The sequence below is a fragment of the Petaurus breviceps genome, unplaced genomic scaffold, assembly GCF_028583685.1.
Source record: "Petaurus breviceps papuanus isolate PSGF00001 unplaced genomic scaffold, PetGlider_PUasm1.0 138, whole genome shotgun sequence".
Lineage (NCBI taxonomy): Eukaryota > Metazoa > Chordata > Mammalia > Diprotodontia > Petauridae > Petaurus > Petaurus breviceps.
In genome coordinates this window covers 12695737-12716076 of record NW_027185694.1, presented here as the reverse complement: position 1 = coordinate 12716076, position 20340 = coordinate 12695737, and the positions used below count along the sequence as shown (strand labels likewise).

The following is a 20340-nucleotide window of genomic DNA, read 5'->3' as shown; positions in this document are numbered from 1 at the left end:
TGAAGCAGTCATGTGCCTGCAGCCGCCACGCCTCAGCTGCTTCTCCCTCTGGGGTCAGAGGCCAGACCGGACTCCCAGACTCCCTGTTCTCAAAGTCTACACAGACCTCTCACTTTGTCTTTGGATTTTATGGATTTAGAATTCTGGAAACTGCCACAGCTGCTGCTCATCCACTCTCCCAAGGTCCTTCCATCCCATGCTGGTCATGGCCGACCTGAGGCTAAAACTGAGGGCTCACATGGGGCTGGACTCTGCTCCCACCATCCTATTATGGACCCTTACTGCCAGCCTGCTAGGCTGCGTTCAGTGGGAGGTTTGTTTCTCTCTGTCACTTTGTGGATTCTGTAGCCTTAAAGTTTGTTTAGAGTCATATTTTATAGGTATTTGGGGTGGTTATGAGGGGAGCACAGGGAGTTTTCCTGCTTCTATGTCCCCCATCTTGGCTCCGACCCCCCAGCATTAAATTTTTTTCATCGTATTCAGGCTCCTTTTCCCTTTGGTAAAATCCCTATCTTTGTCTTGTGAGAACTGGTTTCTTTTCTCTGTAGTAATCACATAGCTTGCCCACTGATAGTTTTCCTGGTACTGGTCTTTATGCTATACTCTTTTAGTTTTATTTTTGTTGCTTTGTACTAATTAAAATTAACTGTAAAATACCAAAAGAGGCTTCTTCCTTGTTTTTTCTTTATTGAGCATGGGAATTCCCTGTTTTAGATACCCTAAGTTACTTTCATTCCCTTTTTGTGTTGAGACTTACCCTAACCTTCTGGTGTTGATACATAGTTTCAGGATGTTGTCTCCTTTTTTTTTCATCTATAGCTGCTTTAATTTTTTTAAGGTATTGAAGATAAGCCACTTTGTGTCTTTTAAGTTCCCACTCATTTGATTAGGCTTTTAGCAGTAGGACAAAAGGCCTCAGTGATCAAGTTCCCCTCACACATTTTAACAGGTCTTTTGTCTACTTATTAAACTATCTTTTTATTAAAATTGTTAAAATGCAGCTGAGGAAGCCTAGTGCATAGAATGCTGGAATTAGTCAAGAATTATGCAAATAGAGTGACTGAAACATCCTTATCCTTTGAACCAGAAGCTCAATTACTGGGCTTATAGCCCTAGTATATTGATAAGAAAAAAAGTCTCAATTTATGGCAAAATCTTTATAGAAATATTTTTTATGAGAGCTAAGATTTGGAAACAGGTAGATGGCTATCAATTGGAGAATGACTAAACAGGAATGTAATGGAATATTATTGTGCTGTAAGAAATAATGTATGTACTGAATACAGAGAAGTATGGAAAAGTCCATGTTTTAAGTTCAAATTCTGCCTCACACATTAGCTGTGTGCCTCTGATCAAGTCACGACCTCTCAACTGCAGTTTCCTCATCTGCAAAATGGAGATAATAATAGCACTTACCCCATAGTAATCAGATCAAATGATGTATGTAAAGTACATGTCTTAAAGTGATATATAAATGCCATTTATTTATTTATTCATTCATTCATTTATTTATTCATTCATTCATTCATCCATTTATCTATCTATCTATCTATCTATCTATCTATCTATCTATCTATCTATCTATCTATCTATCTATCTATTATTAGCTATTATTAACAGCGAAGGTATTTGGGGATGACATATTTCAGACCAGCCCACAGATCAGTTGGAGCATCCTCAAGGACTATTGTTGAGCTGTAATTTGCAATCCAAATTATATTGTTTTATTAATGAGACTACTAACAAAATGTCTTCCTTGCATGTGTTGAGAAAATAGGAGATTCTTTTTTTTTTTTTTAAGCAATTGGGGTTGTTACTTGCTCAAGGTTACACGGCCAGGTGTTTCTGGGTAGGTGCTAAGTATCTGAGCCTGGATTCGATCCCCAGGTCATCCTGACACTGGGGCCGGTGCTCTTACTCACTGAGCCACCTGGCCTCCCCTAAGCAACTGGGGTTAAGTAACTTGTTCAAGGTTACACGGCCAGTTGTTTCTGGGTAGGTGCTAAGTGTCTGAGCCCGGATTCGATCCCCAGGTCATCCCGACACTGGGGCTGGTGCTCTTACTTGCTGTGCTACCTGGCTGCCCCAAATAGGGGATTCTTTAACAGGTAAAATCATAGAGCTGGCTTTTGTTGTTATTCTGATAATTAATATCAAGTGAGACAGAAAATAGGGGAATGTGCTTTCCAAAGGTGTTTGCCACTTCAGTGAAAGATCCCCAGCATAGAATCCTGACTGAAGAAGTATTTTCTATAGATAAAGAGATCTTCTAGTTGCTCCTGTTTTTAGATGACATCATTCCAAGTCCTGTTTGATCCTTATAAATTTGTTAAATTTGCTTTTGATTTTCTGGGGTCTTGTTTTTTCCATTTACTCTGTTATAGTTAGTGTGTATATTGTTTTGGCTCTGCTTACTTCACTCCATATCAATTCACATAGATCTTTTGTACTTCTCTATCTTTGTCACATACATAATTGCTTTTAGCACAGTAAATATTTTGTTATATTCATGTATCACAATTTGTTTAGCCATTCCATAATTGATGGACATATACTTTGTTTCTAAGTCTTAGCTATCACAAAATGTGCGTCTATAAATATTTTGGAGTATATAAGGACTTTTTTCTTACCAATGACTTCCTTAGGATATAGTAATTGAGTCTCTTGGCCAAAGGGTTTGGACATTTTAGTCACTCTATTTGTATAATTCCAATTTGCTTTCCAAAATGGTTGTACTATTTCACAGGTCCACCAATAATATATTATTGTGCCTATCTTTTCATAACCTCTGTAACATTGACTGTTACCATTTTTGGTTATTTTTTGCCAATTTGCAGTGTGTGAGGTAAAACCTCAGAGTTGTTTTGATTTGCATTTCTCTTATTATTAGTGTTTTGGAACATTTTTTGATATGGTTGTGAATTATTTGCAGTTCTTTTGAGAACTGTTCATATCCTTTGACTATCTGTTGGAAATGACTGTTTTATATATATATATATATATATATATATATATATGTGTGTGTGTGTGTGTGTGTGTGTGTATACATACACACACGATTATGTAATATATATATATAAACATACACACATACACTTATACATACCTACTAGATATACATATACAGTATGCATGCATACATATATGTGTGTATAACCAGAGACAGATATGTGTGTATGTATATGTATATGTTCAAGATATATAAACTATATGTTTAATATCCAAGATATATATACTGTGTTTGGTATCCAAGATATATAAACTATATAATCTCTCTCTCTTCCCCTTTCTCTCCCTTTCTCTCATTTATATATCCATTGGAGATATAAATATAGAAAATGCATGTGTGTATGTATATATCTTGAATACCAAACTCTTACCAGAGAAATCTGATACAAAGACTTTTTCCATATTTGACCACTTCCCTTATGCTAGATGCATTAATTTTGTCTGTGCAGAAGCTTTTCAGTTTCAAATAATCAAAGATATCTATTTAATCTTTTGAAATTGCCTCTATCTCTTGTTTTGTTAAAAATATATCACTTACTCATAGCTGCAAGAGATATATGATGTTATTATTCTTTTTTTTATAAAATAGATAATCTTTAACAATATGGTCACGTATTCATTTAGAATGTATTGTGGGGTGTGGAGTAAGGTATTGGTCTCAGCCTAATTTCTGCCAGACTGCTTTTCAATGTTTTTAGAAGTTTTTATCAAATAGGGAGCTTTTCCCTTGGCAATTTATGTTTTCTCCTTTATCAAATACTGGTTTATTGAGTTTTATTGTTTCTGAATATTGCTTGTCTGGTTTGTTTCTTTCATCTGTCTTTCTATAACTAATACCAGATGATTGTGGTGACTGCTGCTTTAAAATGTGGTTTGAGGTCCAGAAGTGCTATTCCCTTTTTGCCCTTACTTCTTTTCCTTTTCTTTTGTTTTTCAAGGCAATTGGGGTTAAGTGACTTGTCCAGGGTCACACAGCCAGTAAGGGTCAAATGTCTGAATCCAGATTTGAACGCGGTTCTACTAAATCTAGGGTCAGTGCTCTATCCACTGCACCACCTAACTGCCTCCCTTCTTTTCATAATTTCCATTGTTATTCTAGATCTTTTGTTTTCTCTAAATGAATTTTGTTATTGTTTTATTAAGTTCAGTAAAATACTCCCTAGGTAATTTGATTGGTTACAACATTGAAAGTGTAAATTACTTTTTGTATTATTGTCATTTTTACCATACTGGCATGGCCTAGGCATGAGCACTGAATATTTTTCTAGCCAATAAGATTGTTTTTTTTTTATTTCTTGAAGGAATGCTTTGTAATTTAATCTATACAGGTCTTCTGTGTGTGTTGGGAAATTGATCCCCAATGTAGGTTCATTTCAAAATAAGCAGAATTGAATAATATCTTCTTCCTTTCCCTCATTAGAGAATGCAAGGAAATCACTAAAAGGGGCTATTCTACAACTTTAATATCTTCTAAGTATAATTGACAATATTGCCACTAGAGGCAAAGAAAAAAGAGTTAAGTAAAAGTGCATGGTGGTTAAGTACATGATACCCAAGGAGTTCAGTTTGATTCAGAGACCTAAAGCAATTCTCATTGGATGCCTTCTGTCAGCTAAACCAAGGGACCTTATTTTTATCCTCATAAGGCTTGGTACATTTTCCGTGAAGTAGTTTCCATACTCTTATTTGTCTGTCCCCAGTAAGTTGCTGTTAAAGGAGAGTTTCAACTAGCTATTGTGGATACTATAGCCCAATTTCTAATTCAGGAAGGACTATTGAATATTTTATTGTTTTGTTTTTTGTTTTGCTGTTTACATTTTTTTGTTTTGCTATTTCTAAGGACTTGGGAGTATATTATTAATTGGGAATAGATTTTCAGTTTTATACACACTAGGGATTTGATGCATTTTTGGAATCCAGGAAGTATATGTAGGGATGTCCTTTGCATGGAAAAAAATAAAACCTGGGGTTTTTGATTTGTTGTATTTTATCAGTACAGGCATCATTGAGTTGTGTTAAATTTTATGAGCTTAGACTTAGGCAATTTCACTAAATGGGATGTACTTTTCAGAAACAGAGCTGATTGATGTCTCCTTTCTATTTCTCATCAGAAGGGACCTCTGAGAATGCAGGGAAATCACTGAAAATGGTGAGTGTACTTTTCATGTAATATGTTTTAGAGCTATATGTCTTTCTATCTTATTGCCCTATTATCCCAAGTTCCATAATGATAACTTCTTGATCATGAGAAACATCTAACCAGGGAAAGAAATGACTTTTTAAGTCAATAAGGCATGCATCTGTATAGAAATATACAAAACTGAGGGTAGCCATACAGTGGAGGACATTTGAGTAAGGACAAAAGGAGAAAAAAATAGAAGTAATATAATTATCATTCTATATATCACCCTGGCATATAGAAATATTAATGATATTTTCTGAATACAGACAAAAAGGCACAGAGATAAGTAAGGGTGGTGAGAGACTTCAGCTAGACATATTTTCTGAAAATCTCCTTTTGCTAAAAGAACATCTGATAAATTGACTCATCAAAAATGTCATCACTTAAAAGATTAAGAAAACAAAAGGAGTTGCTACTCTTGATTTGGGGGACCATTGCTCAGTGAATTAATAATGACAGGAACCTTGGGAGAAGAATGACCATTTAGACTTGATAAGTTTTTGCTCAAACAAAATCAATGCAGTTAGAATGAGAAGGGAAAAAATTAATTGGGAAAAATCCTTGCAGCAAATTTTGTGATATATAGGGATATATAAGGTATTAATATCAATATACAAGAACAAGAGTCATACTAAAGAAATATGGTTCAAGGGTGCATGATACTCTAACAAAAAATATTCTGAAAGTGCAATCATAAATGATTAGGAAGGAAAAAAGGAAAAAGAGAAAGGAAAAAAAAGCTGAAAAAACCAGTAAAGCCATATATGAATCTTTCTGAGAAGCTGAGATACTAAAGGACATGTACAAAGATGAAAAGAGGTTCATATAACCAAGGACAAATATGGAAGAGTTGCAAAAACTTTTAATGATTGTGTTGGAAAGTTGGCCATCTGCAGTCGAAAGGACCTTGTTTGAAGTCAGAAGAACTGGGTTTAAGTTCCAGGTCTTCTGCTTTAACTTTCAGAAAGCTACTTAATCAAGCCACTATGGACTGAGGTTTGGCAAAAATGGTAAGTATGACAAAAACACTTTATTAGCTATATTTAAGGCAAGAAGAAGAACAAGGAAGGCCATGGTTTGAAGCATATGATATCAACAAATGACAAGGAAGGAACCAAACATTTAACTCATCTTTTGCCTGTTTTCCCTGAGAGAACTATGTGCAAACTTGAAAATTATAACAAATAAGGTTAAAGTATAACTGAATCCTAACACAGGTGAAAAGATAACAGAAGAGGACTTACTCATTTTAATATTCACATCCCAAGATGAATTACATCCCAAGATACTGAAAGAACTGAAAAATGTGATTCCCCATTGTTGGTCACTGTTGAGGAATCATGTTACATATTCAGCAAGTAAGGTAATGGGAGGTAATTGGATTAAGAATCGAGGGCTGCAGCTTGGTAACTATTACAGGGTAAGTTCAGAACATGTTTTATATCAGTAGCCATTGGATCTAGAGACAAGGGCAAGGGGAAGATGCTGAAGTGCAGCATCTACATGTAGCCCATTTAGGGTTCTTAGGTATTCTTTCTTTCAACTTTTCTTCTTACAGATGAGTGTTAAGTCTCCAGAATTTGGCTGTCATCTCTCCTTCAGGGTTTTAGAGATGTCCTTGAGGAGTCAGGGGGTGATTCTTTAATGGCTACGACTTGAAAGCCCCCACTGCTGTGCTTCTTTCTCCTCCCCCCCCCATTATTAGTTGAGCATCAATTTCATCAGCCATTCTCAAGTAGTTCATAGAAAGGGGTTTTTACTAAGGTAGCATATTGAACAGTTGGTATAAAACATCTTCCTAAAAGACAGTGACATACTTTCCTGCAAGTATATGCAGAGTCCAGAGGAAAGTGGCTTTAGGTTTAGAGAGCGTATGTGGCAATGTGATAACCCCCAACCCCTCATTTATTGAGTGCTAGAGAAGTTCCCCTTAGGCATGATTTAGCCTCTTTCTATGCTCCTCATAAGGCCCCTAGTATATAGTCTTTCCTTAGCTCCCAGTGATGAATTGGGATCACTGTTGACAGATGATCAGATGATCTGGGGGTGCTATTTAGGACACTGATTGGAAGATTGGAAAGACCTGGTTGAGGTCAAAGCTGAGACATCTCCTCTTCCCATATCTCCCTCCTTCCTGGCCCCCTTCCCCAATCATTTCTTTCTTAGGAGATTCAGCTGGTATTCTATACTCTCATCCTTTTCTAGTTAATTCAGTTCTTTTATATGGCATCAAGAGGATGTAATGAAATCTCTGAGTCAAATTATTACCACAGACTTTTCACACTTAATCTTAAGGCTCATGATTGATTAAACGATTGGAGAGGTGAGAGGTGTCCTCTCACCTAGTTATGGTTTCAGGGCTAAAGTGGGGTAGGGTAGTTTTGAACTCACTTATATAGAGGGAGGAATCCTAAAACAGGGGAAAGAGCTGGAATACAAAAGCCTACAGAGTCAACAGAAGGAGATGCTGAGACACAGGCCAGATTAAAATCATATAAGTGAGCAGCCGAACAGATGAAGCAGAGGAACAGGACAGATATTAATAGCAAGTAGAGAATCCCAGGTATATACAAAGCCAGGGTGGAAATAGGGTCTTTGGATTGTTGGGAGTAAACTATTCATTCCTTATAGGATCTGTCACTGAGATTCAAAGCTTTGGTTTGGTGGGATAGTAGAAATGGAAACCCTATGCCCACATATATGTGTGAAGGCTTCCTCATAGGGAGATAGGATCTAGACTTGAAAGGGACCTTATAAGTCATCTAATCTAACTTTCCCATTTTACAAGTGAGGAAATAGATATAGAATGATCACATGACTTCCTGAAGGTCAGTCACAGCCTGAGTATAAGGATTCTTGTTTACCATACAAGTTTCCAGTTTCTTTCAATGCATTATAATCCTTCCACTTTACAGAGTATTAATACACTCCTATTAGTGCTGGGAGTTCAGGATAGCCAGAACTGTGAATGATTATTTTCTAATTAAAATTTTTTTTAACAAATAACAGTCATCAACAAACACAAACAAGGAAGGGAACAAGAAAAAGCAAATAGAAAAATGAATTTCTGTTACATTGTTATTTAAAAGAATATATTAAATTTAACAAGGTAGTAATAAAATTGTTTTGTTTATATCCCCCTTTGAGTATACCTTCTCTCTTTTATAGTCTTGTGAAGGAGATATAATTTCCCCTATTTTGTACATGAGGAAACTGAGTCTTTGAAATGTTAAATGACTTTGTCTAGGCTAGGGTCACATAGCTAGTGTCAAAGAGAGGATTTAAACCCAAGTTTATACCATGTTTCCTTGTAGATAATCAACTCATCTACCCCAAACTTCAGACTTTAATGGTGCCTGCTTATATTTCTTGTTCCTGCCCTTTCTTGACCTGACACCATGGTTTGCATAATGGTCAAGAGTGTGCTCATAGAATCGCTTTATTTTTTCTAGAATGTCTTCTGAGATATTGAGGCTATGGCTTAATTAGGGAGGCATTGTTGGAAGACATCCTCCAGTTCTTTAGTGTGCACTGACCTCTACTTCCTCTCAGGCTCAAACTCTTGCCAGTCCAGTAGATATTGAAGACATCCCTGTCACCTCCATAAAAAATGTACACTTCCCATTCATGTACAGTTAGTGGTGGTAGGTGATGACTTCAAGGAGGGGGGTGGTTCAGGGTTAAAGAGAGACCATTTTAACAAAGGCTGGTGGAATATGCAGTGGATACAGAATAAGGTGGTAGTATTACCCCCTGAGTGATAAGTAGTCTACCATCCCTTCTGCTAGGTTCTGGGAGAGACTGCAGAGGTTTTAAGAGGATAACCAGATTTGGTCACCAATGCTCAAGGGTCTTCAGGGTGTGGGATGGCAGTTATCCCTATGTTTGTATGTAACTTTGGCTGCCCATATGTTCACCAACATGGGTGTCTCCAATTCCTCTAGCCAGAGTTCATATGAAAGGGCATGTTCTGATTTTTTTGGCATGGGTGGAAGTCTAGACCTATTAGCAACTGTTCTGCAACTTATATAGTTTTTTTTAAAGCAATCAGGGTTAAGTAACTTGCTCAAGGTTACATGGCCAGTTATTTCTGGGTGTGGTGCTAAGTATCTGAGCCCGGATTTGATCCAGGTCATCCCGACACTGGAGCCAGTGCTCTTACTCTCTGAGCCACCTGGCCACCCCTAACTTACATAGTTTTAAAGAGTTTCTTGGAACACTGAGAGATTAAGTGATGCTTTCCCAGGGTCACACAGCCAATTCAGAGGCAAGTTTAAAATCCAGGTTTCCCCAACTCTGAGGTCAGCTTTTTATCCTTTCTACCATGCTGACTCTATTATAACAATATTCTGTAGTGCAAATAGAATGACCACTCATCCTGATGGAAGGAGGTATAGCACAAGAAATACTGTTCTAAAGTTTAGTTCATGCACTTTCTCTACACATTGAACAGGGGACGTCACACCATAAAATGATGCATCCTTGATGTGGAAGTCTATGAATAAACTCAGAAAAGTGAGATACACTGGGAATCCTAGTTAGAGGTGGTATGAGAGAAAAAGCTAAGCAACTGGAATATTTCCTTTAAGAAAATATAGGTATGGGACGGCTTAGGTGGTACAGTGAATAGAGCACCGGCCCTGGAATCAGGAGGACCTGAGCTGAAATCTGGCCTCAGACACTTGACACACTTAGTAGCCGTGTGACCTTGGGCAAGTCACTTAACCCCAATTGCCCTGCCTTCCCCTTCCAAAAAAAAGCAAAAAAAAAGTAAAAAAAGAAAATACAGGTAGCCATGTCCATAGTGGAAAGTTCAGTGCAAGAGAAGAATTAAACCATCTTGGTCAAGGTGACTACCATCACCAAGATAGTATTATGGCATGGATGTGGAGATATGTCATGATTTATCTATCTATCTAATGTTACTGCCACTTGGGAACACATGAGAATTGATAGGGATTATAAAAAGCCTGGCATTTGTTCACTATGTTCTTGGCTCAGAAGTTGATATTCAATAGTCAATAAACATTTATTAATTCTAGGTGCTGTACTAAGCACTAGGGATACATATATAAAAAAGAAAGATAATCCTTATCCTCAAAGAGCTTACAATCTAATTGGTTAAGACAATACAGTGAGGTGGAGGGGAGGAAGGTGTGTGGTACCAGTATAGAGGCATGGTAGAGAAACCAAAAAAGTCCAAAATGAGTGTAGCCAGGTGGGAAATAAGGAAATGCCCAATCATATATTTCATACAACTGGACATATTGGTCAATATTTTGGCATAATCAGTCTCCAAAATTTATGGGTGACCTTGTGTAAAATCCTGAACTCATCCCAAGGCCATTTTGCTAGGCCATTGTGGGAGAGATGCACTATTTATTGAGCATTCCAGGAGGGATACACAGGCATGAGGGGTATTCTAGAATTTATTTGAGATTTAGGAGCAGGCATAAGTCCTTCTTAAATGGTAGTCATTTGAGACAAACCTGATGCTGGCAGCTTAACTCTGGTAGAGCTGGTTGAAGTTTACTGGCTGTAGTTCATAGTTCATAGGAAGGCCTCTTAGGCAGATTGACCATTACAGGTTTCCAAAGATTGTGAAGATTGTGATATTTAATAATATATGCTTGAAATTATAGCTGCTGAAAAATAATTCCCAAAGAATTCAGCATAGTTGGAGCTTTCTGATACTCTAAAGGAGTTCTAGGTCCCTCTAGTTAGCTTGGGAAATGATGGGGTACCATACTCCCCTGAGATGGGGCCTCCATGCCTCAGATGCAGCTTTGATTGTAGGTGGACCTTTCTTCCAGATTCTATAGTTTTCACTGGACTACATGGGGAGGGGGCATGCATATATCTGGGACATGTAGGGATGGGAAGGGGCCTATGAGAAGATAGCCCCATAGTGATGCTTATTTTGAAATCTTTCCCAAGAATTAGTGTGAGGGGGAAAAAAGCAAAACACCTTTCAGCTAGTCTTGAAGGCCATTGATTCATAAATAGTCAGAGCTGTGTGTGCGAGCTTAGAAAATTTTTTGACCAATAAAGCAACTTCTCTGAGTGACTGATGGGGCATTATGTGGTTGGACTGGGAAAGGGTGGGGCAGCTTGCTTTGCTTGGTCATAGATGAGCTGAGTCTCTAACATCCTGTATGGTACTGGGCCTTTAGATCCACATTATCCTTGGTTTTCTGTCAGAATTCTCTCTATAGGAGGCTATTCTGTTGGAATGGAGCTATGTTTCTGGTGTCAAATGCTTGGAAAGCAGCTGTAGGGTCCTTGATACCTCTATGTGAATTGCATAGCAAAAATGTTACTCTTCATTCTTGGGTTGTGAGAGGTAATAATTTTTTTTAAAGCAATTGGGGTTAAGTGGGAATTGGATATTGTGAAGATTGGGAGATTGAAAATTGACCAATGCCTTGATTTTTTTAAGGGTGGATTTTAGAAACTATGGATCCTTGAATTTGATGTTGGCTCCCATCAAAATTCTAAAAAGACTATTAACTAGTTCGTTTTTGAGGACAGAGAAAAGGAATGAGTTATTAGAAGAGCTGTTCTAGGTCCTCTAAGAACACTGTGTGACACTAACTTCATTTTCCTTCCTAACTAAATTATTAAGCTGGTAAATCTTCTAAGTGTCATCAGGTTTGTAGTTGGGGATGTCTAGGGCCCAGAGATCTGACTTGATTGTAAGGATGGGCAGGTTGTTTTGATGGTGGGTGTTGGTCCAAGAAGTAATTCACAAAAGGTAGCCTAGGCAAATAGTCAGCATCAGGGAAGTTTAGCAATGGGACACAGGATATTTTCCTTGCAGGCAAATAGACTGGAACTGGATCTGATAGCAGATAATAGACATAGTCCAGAGTGTCAGTACTGGGGATCATGGGGGTGGTAGGACAATCTTAGTGGAATTGGCTTTGATCTGGAGAATAGACAGATGACTGGAGCAGGTCAAATCATCCAGGAGTGAGTTCTAGGAGAAAGCCAGGCAAAGTGGGTAGAATACCAGCAAAGTATTACTATAGGAAATCAGTGAAAGGATAGGATAAGCAATTATCATCAGGGAGTCTGATGGGGAAGGGAAGGGTAGGGAACAAGCATTTATTAAGCATCTACTACATACCACGCACTGTGCTAAACACTTGAAAAATATCTCATTTGATCCTCACAACAAACTGTAAGGTGGAATATTATCTCAGTTTCCAATTGAGGAAACTGAGGTAAAAAGAAGCTAAATGACTTGCCCAAAGTCACATAGCTAGCAAGTATTTGATATTGTATTAGAACTTAGGTCTTTCTGACTTCATACCCAAACTCTATGCACTGTGCCACCTAACTGCCTTTAGGGCCTTTAGTAGGAAGTGAGTGGGATCCAGATAGGCATATCATATCATCAAAAATAGTCTGATGGCAGATGGGAGGTGAAAGTTCGCAGAGTTAGGAAGTCAGCTGTTGTCAGGGAGGTCTGAGAGTAGCTATAGAGGCTGTGTTTGGGGAAGGAGCTCCATTATTTGGGTGTATGGGAGAATAAGACAATATCCCAGAGTTACTGAATTACTGATATTAAAATCGATACTGAGGCACAGAAGAAGAGTAATATAGGTTACTGAAACTGGAGTACAAAGCAGGCGTCTGGTTGATAAAATCATAGTAGAAGGCTAACCTAGGAACATCAGTAAGGGGGAAATCATTGTACCATCTTCTCAAATCCATCCTCTTCTCTCCACTCATGCCTCAATTACCCTAATTCAGATCCTTATCACCTCTTATCGATTGCAGTAACCTCTTAATCAGTCTCTCTGCCTCCAGTATCTTCCCTCTTCAATCTGTCTCTCACACAGCTGTTAAAGTAGCATTCATTCCTAAAGCTCAGGTCCAGCAATGTTGCTGCACTATTCTAATAAACTTCAAAGACCCCTTATGTCCTTGTTATTTCTAAGATCAAAAACAAACTTCTCTAGATGATATTTAAAACCATTTACGACTGACTCCAACTTAGCCTTATACATCACTCCCCTTTATATACTCTCAACCTGCAGCATCTTTCCGTTACTGTTGCCCCATCTTTCATTGGAGAATTACTCTCAGAATCTGCCTTTTGAGAAAGATCCGAGGCCATCCATCCTTCTTTCATTTCTCAACTTTGCTTCTAACTCTTGCGACTCTATCACCATGCCCCCAGACAGTACCTTTCCCATCTCCATTTTTAGCTACCTTTCATTTGTTGTCTTTCCTTATTAGATTGCAAGTTCCTTGAAGGCAGGGACTGTTTTTCTTTCTGTTTGTATCAACTTAAGGTTAAGGTGCATAGTAAGTGCTTAATAGATGCTTATTGGTGACTTGACTCACACATAACACTATCTCCTATTTCTGTGCCTGGAAGTCATTGCATTTTTTTTAATGCTTTATTAACTTCTTATTTACATCATTAATTCCCATCAGATTTTGAGTTACAAATTTTCTCCCCTACCCACCACCCCAGAATAGCAGTCCCACAGACTATCCCCTCTTCCAATCTGCTCTCTCCCATATCTTCTCCCATACCCCCTTAAACTTTCTCAGTAGGGCATGGTGGATCTCTATGCCCCAGTGCCTGTATATCTTCTTTCCCAATTACATGTAAGATAGAATTAATAATAGTGTGTGTATATATATGTATATATATATATAATTTTAAACATTTGATTTTAAATCTTTGAATTCCACATTCATTCCCTTCCTCCCTTGTCACTTACCCTTACTGGGAAGACAAGCAGTACAGTATATGTTGTACATGTGTAGCTAATGCAAAACATTAACATAGAAGATATATTGTAAAAGACTGACTATATTTCCCTCCCTCCTATCCCACCACCCACTTGTTCTATTTTCTACTTTGATCTCCTCCCTTTTCAAAAGTGAGTCCTTCCAACTTCCCTCCCCCCAGCCTGCCCTCCCTTCCATCAGCCCCCTCTCATCCCCTTCCCCCTACTCTCCTGTAGGGTGAGATACACTATTTAGTGTGTATTTCATACCCTCCCCGAGCCAAATTCAGTGAGAATAAGGTTGACCCATATCCTTTTGCCTTCTTATTCTTCCCCTCCATTGTAACCCTTTTCCCTTGTCTCTTCTTTACCCCGTTCTGTCTCTCTCCATCTCCTCTCATTATATTCCTCTCTCCCCTCTTAATTTCCCCTTTTAAGTATCATTCCTTCCTATTAAATTGATTTTGTGCCCTCTATCTATGTATACCTGTAAGCATATATACTACACACATTCACATATGTATTCATATGCCCGTATACCCTCATATATATATTTCTATTCCCTTCAAATATTTTCATACTGAGAAAAGTTTCATCAGTTACAATTATCGTTTTTCATTTTTCCATGTAGGAATGTTAATAGTTCAACTTTGATAAGCTCCTTATGATTTCTTTTCCCTGTTTACCTTCTCAAGCTTCTCTTGCTTCTTGTATCTGGATGTCAAATTTTCTGTTCAACTCTGGTTTTTTTCATTAAGAATGCTTGAAACTCCTCTATTCTACTGAATGACCATATTTTCCCCTGAAACATGATAGTTTTGCTGGGTAGGTGATTCTTGGTTTTAATCCCAGTTCCTCTGCCCTCTGGAATATCCTATTCCAGGCCCTTTGATCCCTCAGTGTAGAAGCTGCCAGGTCCTGTGTTATCCTCATTGTGTTTCCACAATATTCAAATTGTTTCTTCCTGGCTGCTTGTAATATTCTCTCCTTGATATGGGAATTCTGGAACTTGGCTATAGTATTCCTAGGAGTTTTCTTTTTGGGATCTTTTTCAGGTGATTGATGGATTCTTTCAACCTCTATTTTGCCTTCTGGTTCTAGAACGTAAGGGCAATTTTCTTTGAGAATTTCTTGGAGGATGATTTCTAGATTCTTTCTTTGATCATGGCTTTCAGGTAGACCAAAAATTTTAAATTATCTCTCCTGGATCTATTTTCCATGTCATTGGTTTTTCCCATGAGATATTTCACATTGCCTTCTATTCTTTAATTTGTTTGGATCTGTTTGACATCATCTTGATTTCTCTTAAAGTCACTAGCTTCCCTTTGCTTCAATCTCAATCCGAGGGATAGATTCAACTCATTGAGCTTTTGAGATTCTTTTTCCATCTGGCAAATTCGGCTTTTCAAAGCATTCCTCTCCTTATTGCCTTTTTGAGCCTCTTTTGCCAATTGAGTTAGTCTTTTTTTTAAGGTATTATTTTCCTCAGTCAGGCTGTTGACTCTCCTTTCGTAATTTTCTTGCATCGTTCTAATTTCTCTTCTCAATTTTTCCTCCACTTCTCTTATCTGCTTCTTAAGGTCCTCTATGGCCTGTAACCAGCTCGTATTTTCCTTTGAAGCTTTTGGTGCAGGAGTTCTGACTTCACTGTCTTCCTCCTGTTCCATGCTTTGCTCCTTTTTGTCCCCAAAATAGGAATCTAATGTTGGAGTCTTCTGTTTGTTTTGTTTCCTTTGTGTGGTCATGTTGCCCCTCAGTCACTTGACCCCTGGGCTTTTTGCCACAGTAGGACTCTGCCACCAGACAGGGGAGCTTTCGTTCCAAACACTGGGGTTTTCTCAGCTGCCGGAGGTATTAGATGGGTGCCCTCTCTGAGGCCTCCACATGCTCTGGCAAGCTGGTCACAAACCCCAGGACCTCCACCCTAGACTGCAATCCAGATCCAAGCAGATTATAGCAAGAGCAATTACCCCTCAGACTGGTGCTTGGTTCCCCTACACTCTGCAGGCCAGGAGCTGAAGCTGCCAAGTGGTGCTGGCTGTGTGGGATGTCTCAGCAGCTTCTTGCCCTGGGGGAAGAGGCTGCCACACTCCCAACTACTGGTCCCAAAGTCCAGACTGCACTGACCTCTCACTTTGTCCTTAGCATCTATGTGTTGATAAATCTGGAAACTGCCACATCTGCTGCTGATCTGGAGTCCCTCTGGCAGGTGGCTGGTCAGACCTGCCCTGGGGCTAAAGCCTTGGCATGGCTGGGCTAGACTCCCAGAGCACTGCACTGGCCTATTCCTGCTGCCTGGCCGGAGTGTCCTCAGTGGGAGGTTAGTTTCTCTGTGTCATTTTGTGGGTTCTGCGGCTCCAAAGTTTGTTTAGATTCCCCTTTTTACATGGATTGGGGAAAGTGGAGGCAGGAGCAGCGGGGAGGTCCTGCTTCTACTCCGCTATCTTGACTCTGCTCCTGGAATTCACTTCTTTACCTCCACTTCTTAAGAATTCCTTAGTCCCTTTGAAGTTCAGCTTAAGCATTACCTCCCAAAAGAACCCTTTCCTGATCCTCCACCATCCCCCCAGCTGCTAATACCTTCCCCAAATATTGCCTTGTCTTTGTTTTGCCTATACTGAATACTGTGTATGTTCTTCTCTCCTCTGACAGAATTTAAATTCATTCAAGGAAGAGACTTTCATTTTTGTCTTTGTATTCACAGTGCCTAGCACATAGTAGGTACTTAAAATGCATAGTGAGTGAATGAAGGTAGCTTGATATCGTGTGACTTATTGTGTTAACTTACTTTATACTGTGTTTTCACTCCTTCCTGACCGCTGCTTTATCTTTTTCATTCCAAACATTGTTCTCTTTGGAAGAGAATGCAAAAACAAAATAAAAGTTGCAGTTTTTCCACTGTTGCTCATTATCAGCCTGATACTGACCCAGCACAAATGCTGTCACTTCCCTGAGCCTTCTTTTGCCCCCAAATACTTTAATAATTTATTGCCATTGTCCATTCTTTCAGGGCTATAGCCCTCCTGGCACCATTCTTAGAGACCTTGCTGCTTTTTTATATTCATCCTTAGTTGCTTTAACTTGCTTCCATTTTCTATACATTAGAAAATAAATCTGAGTTAAGTTCTCTGTGTAGCCACATTTAGTCTTTTTAAAATGCTGTTCTTTTTTCCCTTTATTTTTAATAATTTCTGCTTTTGCCTTTAGAAATTTTATTCTTGAGAGCTTTTTATTCCTCTTTGGTTGATTTTCTCTGCAAAACATTGGTTCGTTAGTTCTTAACTATTCTTTTCCTGAAACCTTTGAAATCTGGAATTTCATAAATCTAGAGTATGTATTAGACTATAAATCAGGCAATCAGTAAGTATTTAATTGGTGCCTACTGTCTGCCAGGTACTGTGCCAGGGATGCAAGTACAAAGAATGAAGCACTTCATACTTTTATGTCCCATTTTCCTTTCCTCTGCCATGAACTATGTAACAGGGTGCTTGCTTACCCTTGGATTTTTATCATTGGCACTTCAAAAAAATAGTTTGTCCTTGCTGACCAGAATTATGTCCAGAATAGCAGTTCCCCTAGTCACTTCCTCCACCTTTTAAAGACTGAAATTGCCAGTAAGTCAAGCTAAAAGTTTTTCAGCTACAGGCATACCTCGAAGATATTGTGGGTTTAGTTAGACTATTGAAATAAAATGAATATCACAATAAGTTAAGTCCCATGAATTTTTTGGTTTTCCAATGCATATAAGTTATATTAATATTATATTGTCATTTATTAAGTGTACAGTAGTATTATGTCTAATATACACACACACATATATACACCTTAATTTAAAATACTTTATTGCTAAAAAATATTAACCATCATCTGAGCTTTCAGTGAGTCATAATTTTTTTTGCTGTTGGAGGGTCTTGCCCCAATGTTGATGGCTACTGACTGATCAAGGTGGTGGTTGCTAAAGGTTGGGGTGGCTGTGACAATTTCTTAAAATAAGACAATGAAATTTGTCCCATCAATTGACTCTTCTTTTCACTTGAACATTTAGAGACTATTGTAGGGTTATTATTTGATTTTATTGGATATTATATAATTTGATATTATTTGATATTAAATAATTTCAAAATTGTTGTGTCTCAGGTAATAGGGAGACCCAAGGGAATGGAGAGAGATGGGAAATATGTTGGTGAAGTAGTTAGATCACATATAACATTTATTGATTAAGTTTGCTGTCTTTTATGGGAGTGGTTTGTGACACCCCAAAATAATTGCAGTAGTAACATCAAAGGTCACTGATCATAGATTACCATAATAGATATAGTAATAATGAAAAAGTTTGAAATATTGAGAGAAGTACCAAAATATGACACAGAGATTTTATGTGAGCACATGCTATTGGAAAAAATGGTGCCAATAGACTTGCTTAGTGCAGGGTGGCCACAAGACTTCAATTTGTATTGCACTTTTCAGCAAGAAAGCAAAGCACAATAAAATGAGGTATACCTGTATTTTGTTTCTGACAGAGAGAATGCTAGCATTTATCTGGATAATTGATCTTTTTTAACACTTAAATATCATACTTGCATGCCAGGTTTGTGATTTTGTTTCCCAAGTTCCATATTCACTTCCCTCTTTCCAGATCACTTATACTCTATCCTTGTAACAATGATTGCTTCTGTTTCTGCTTCCTCTAGTTCATCATTCCCATTCTTTAAGATTTTTCTAAGACAATATGCTTAACAGTCACATCTGCTTGTTCTTTGAATATTCTAAAATAAAATTCTTTTTGTCATTCTTTTTATTAATTTTACATGTTTTTTAAGTTATCTATAAGTTGGTTACTCTTCTCATGAATTATAATGTATATGTTTTAAAAAACTTAATTTATTATTTGTTTTATAAAAGGTATTACATATTACTTTCTAAGCTTTGCTATGGGAAACGAGAGTCTCTTGTTATATTTTGTTACTTATGCTTCCATTGACCTTAAATTCCCAGTTTCTTGTAGTGTTCTTTTCATTGAGTGATTTTTTTTCAATCAGTTCTTTCAGGTCCTATTGATTTTTGAATGGCATTATTCTGACTTCAATCATAATGTTCAGATTTGTCAGATAAGTGTTTTTGTATGCAAACTAATTCCTTTAAGTCTTGTGAAGTTCTTGAACAATTTTTCTGTCTTTCTCATGTTTTTTTGCTGAAAAATATTAAGATTCATATTGCTATTTTTATAAATTATTTTTTTTTCTTGTTACTCAAATAGTTTTTTCCGTAGTTTTTGTAATTTTGATGTTAAATGATTTAGTCTTTCAACAATTAGATTTGTGAATTGCACCATAGTGGTATCTTGTGAATTCTTTTCACCATTGTATTTTTGCCTATTCTTGATCACTTTGAGAATTTTTCCCCCTAATTTGTCTTCAAATATAGTATGTGTTTTTTTCCTTTTAAAGATCCAAATTAATTTAAGGTTTAATCTTCTGGATCTTTTTTCTTTATACATTGTTATTAGCTGGGTTTTTTTCACTTCTGTGACATTTTGAGCTTAATTAGGGATCTGTGATTTTGTTGGTTTGGAAACTCTCCACCTTTAGCAGATTGCAATCAGTCCTTTAATTAATTAGTAAGGCTAGTAAATGTTGTGGGTAGGATCTGAACTTAGGTCTTCCTGACTATAGGACCAGTACACTCATTACTATGTCACACTGCTTCTTGCTTTTAAATTTTTAAAAAAATTTCAATATTTTTTTTCAGTTCCAGATTTTCTCCTTCCCCACCCATTGAGAAGGCAAGAAAATCAAAACCCATTATAAATATGTATAGTCATGCAAAACAATTTCCCTCATTAGCCATCTAAAAAGAAAAAAAAGAACAAGAACAAGAAAGAAAAAAATATTCTTCAGTTAGTACTCCAAGCCCATCAGCTCTCTATCTGGAGGTCATCAAGGAGGAACCATCTAGTTTGTAATCTCTTTCCTAATCCTAGTGGGAGAGGGAGAAAGAGAGGGGAAGCTTTGCTGACTATTGTGGGCCATAGATTCTCCTTATCTATTTATTGTTCAGGCTGCTTCTGCTGTTGCCTACTGTTTTGAGGGTCTTTGCTTTTCCTCCAGATGCTTTTCTCTATTACTTCTTTGCCCTGGAGCTTGAGGGAGGGGTTGATGATATTCGTAAGCAACTCCATTTCTAGCTCCATTTTTCTTCATTTCTTTTCTTCATTTCAGTCTCCAGGCAGCTGGTGATAGTAGGGACAACATCTATAACAGAAGAGATTTTTCTTTCTCCCTTTCTGCCGGTCTCCTTTCTCTTCCTTCCTTCCTTCCTTCCTTCCTTCCTTCCTTCCTTCCTTCCTTCCTTCCTTCCTTCCTTCCTTCCTTCCTTCCTTCCTTCCTTCCTTCCTTCCTT

General features: G+C 37.7%; 1 long non-coding RNA gene across 9 annotated transcripts in view; it reads left to right on the top strand.

Moving 5' to 3' along the window:
- LOC138175386 (uncharacterized) overlaps positions 1 to 20340 on the top strand; it is a 284137-nt gene that overhangs the window by 79808 nt on the left and 183989 nt on the right. For 8 of the 9 annotated variants that reach the window (XR_011171989.1, XR_011171991.1, XR_011171987.1 and 5 more), the window contains one exon: positions 5121 to 5158. The exons of the other annotated variant lie outside the window; for it this stretch is intronic. This is a non-coding gene — a long non-coding RNA (uncharacterized lncRNA). The remainder of the gene's footprint in view (positions 1 to 5120; positions 5159 to 20340) is intronic. 9 annotated transcript variants of the gene reach the window in all.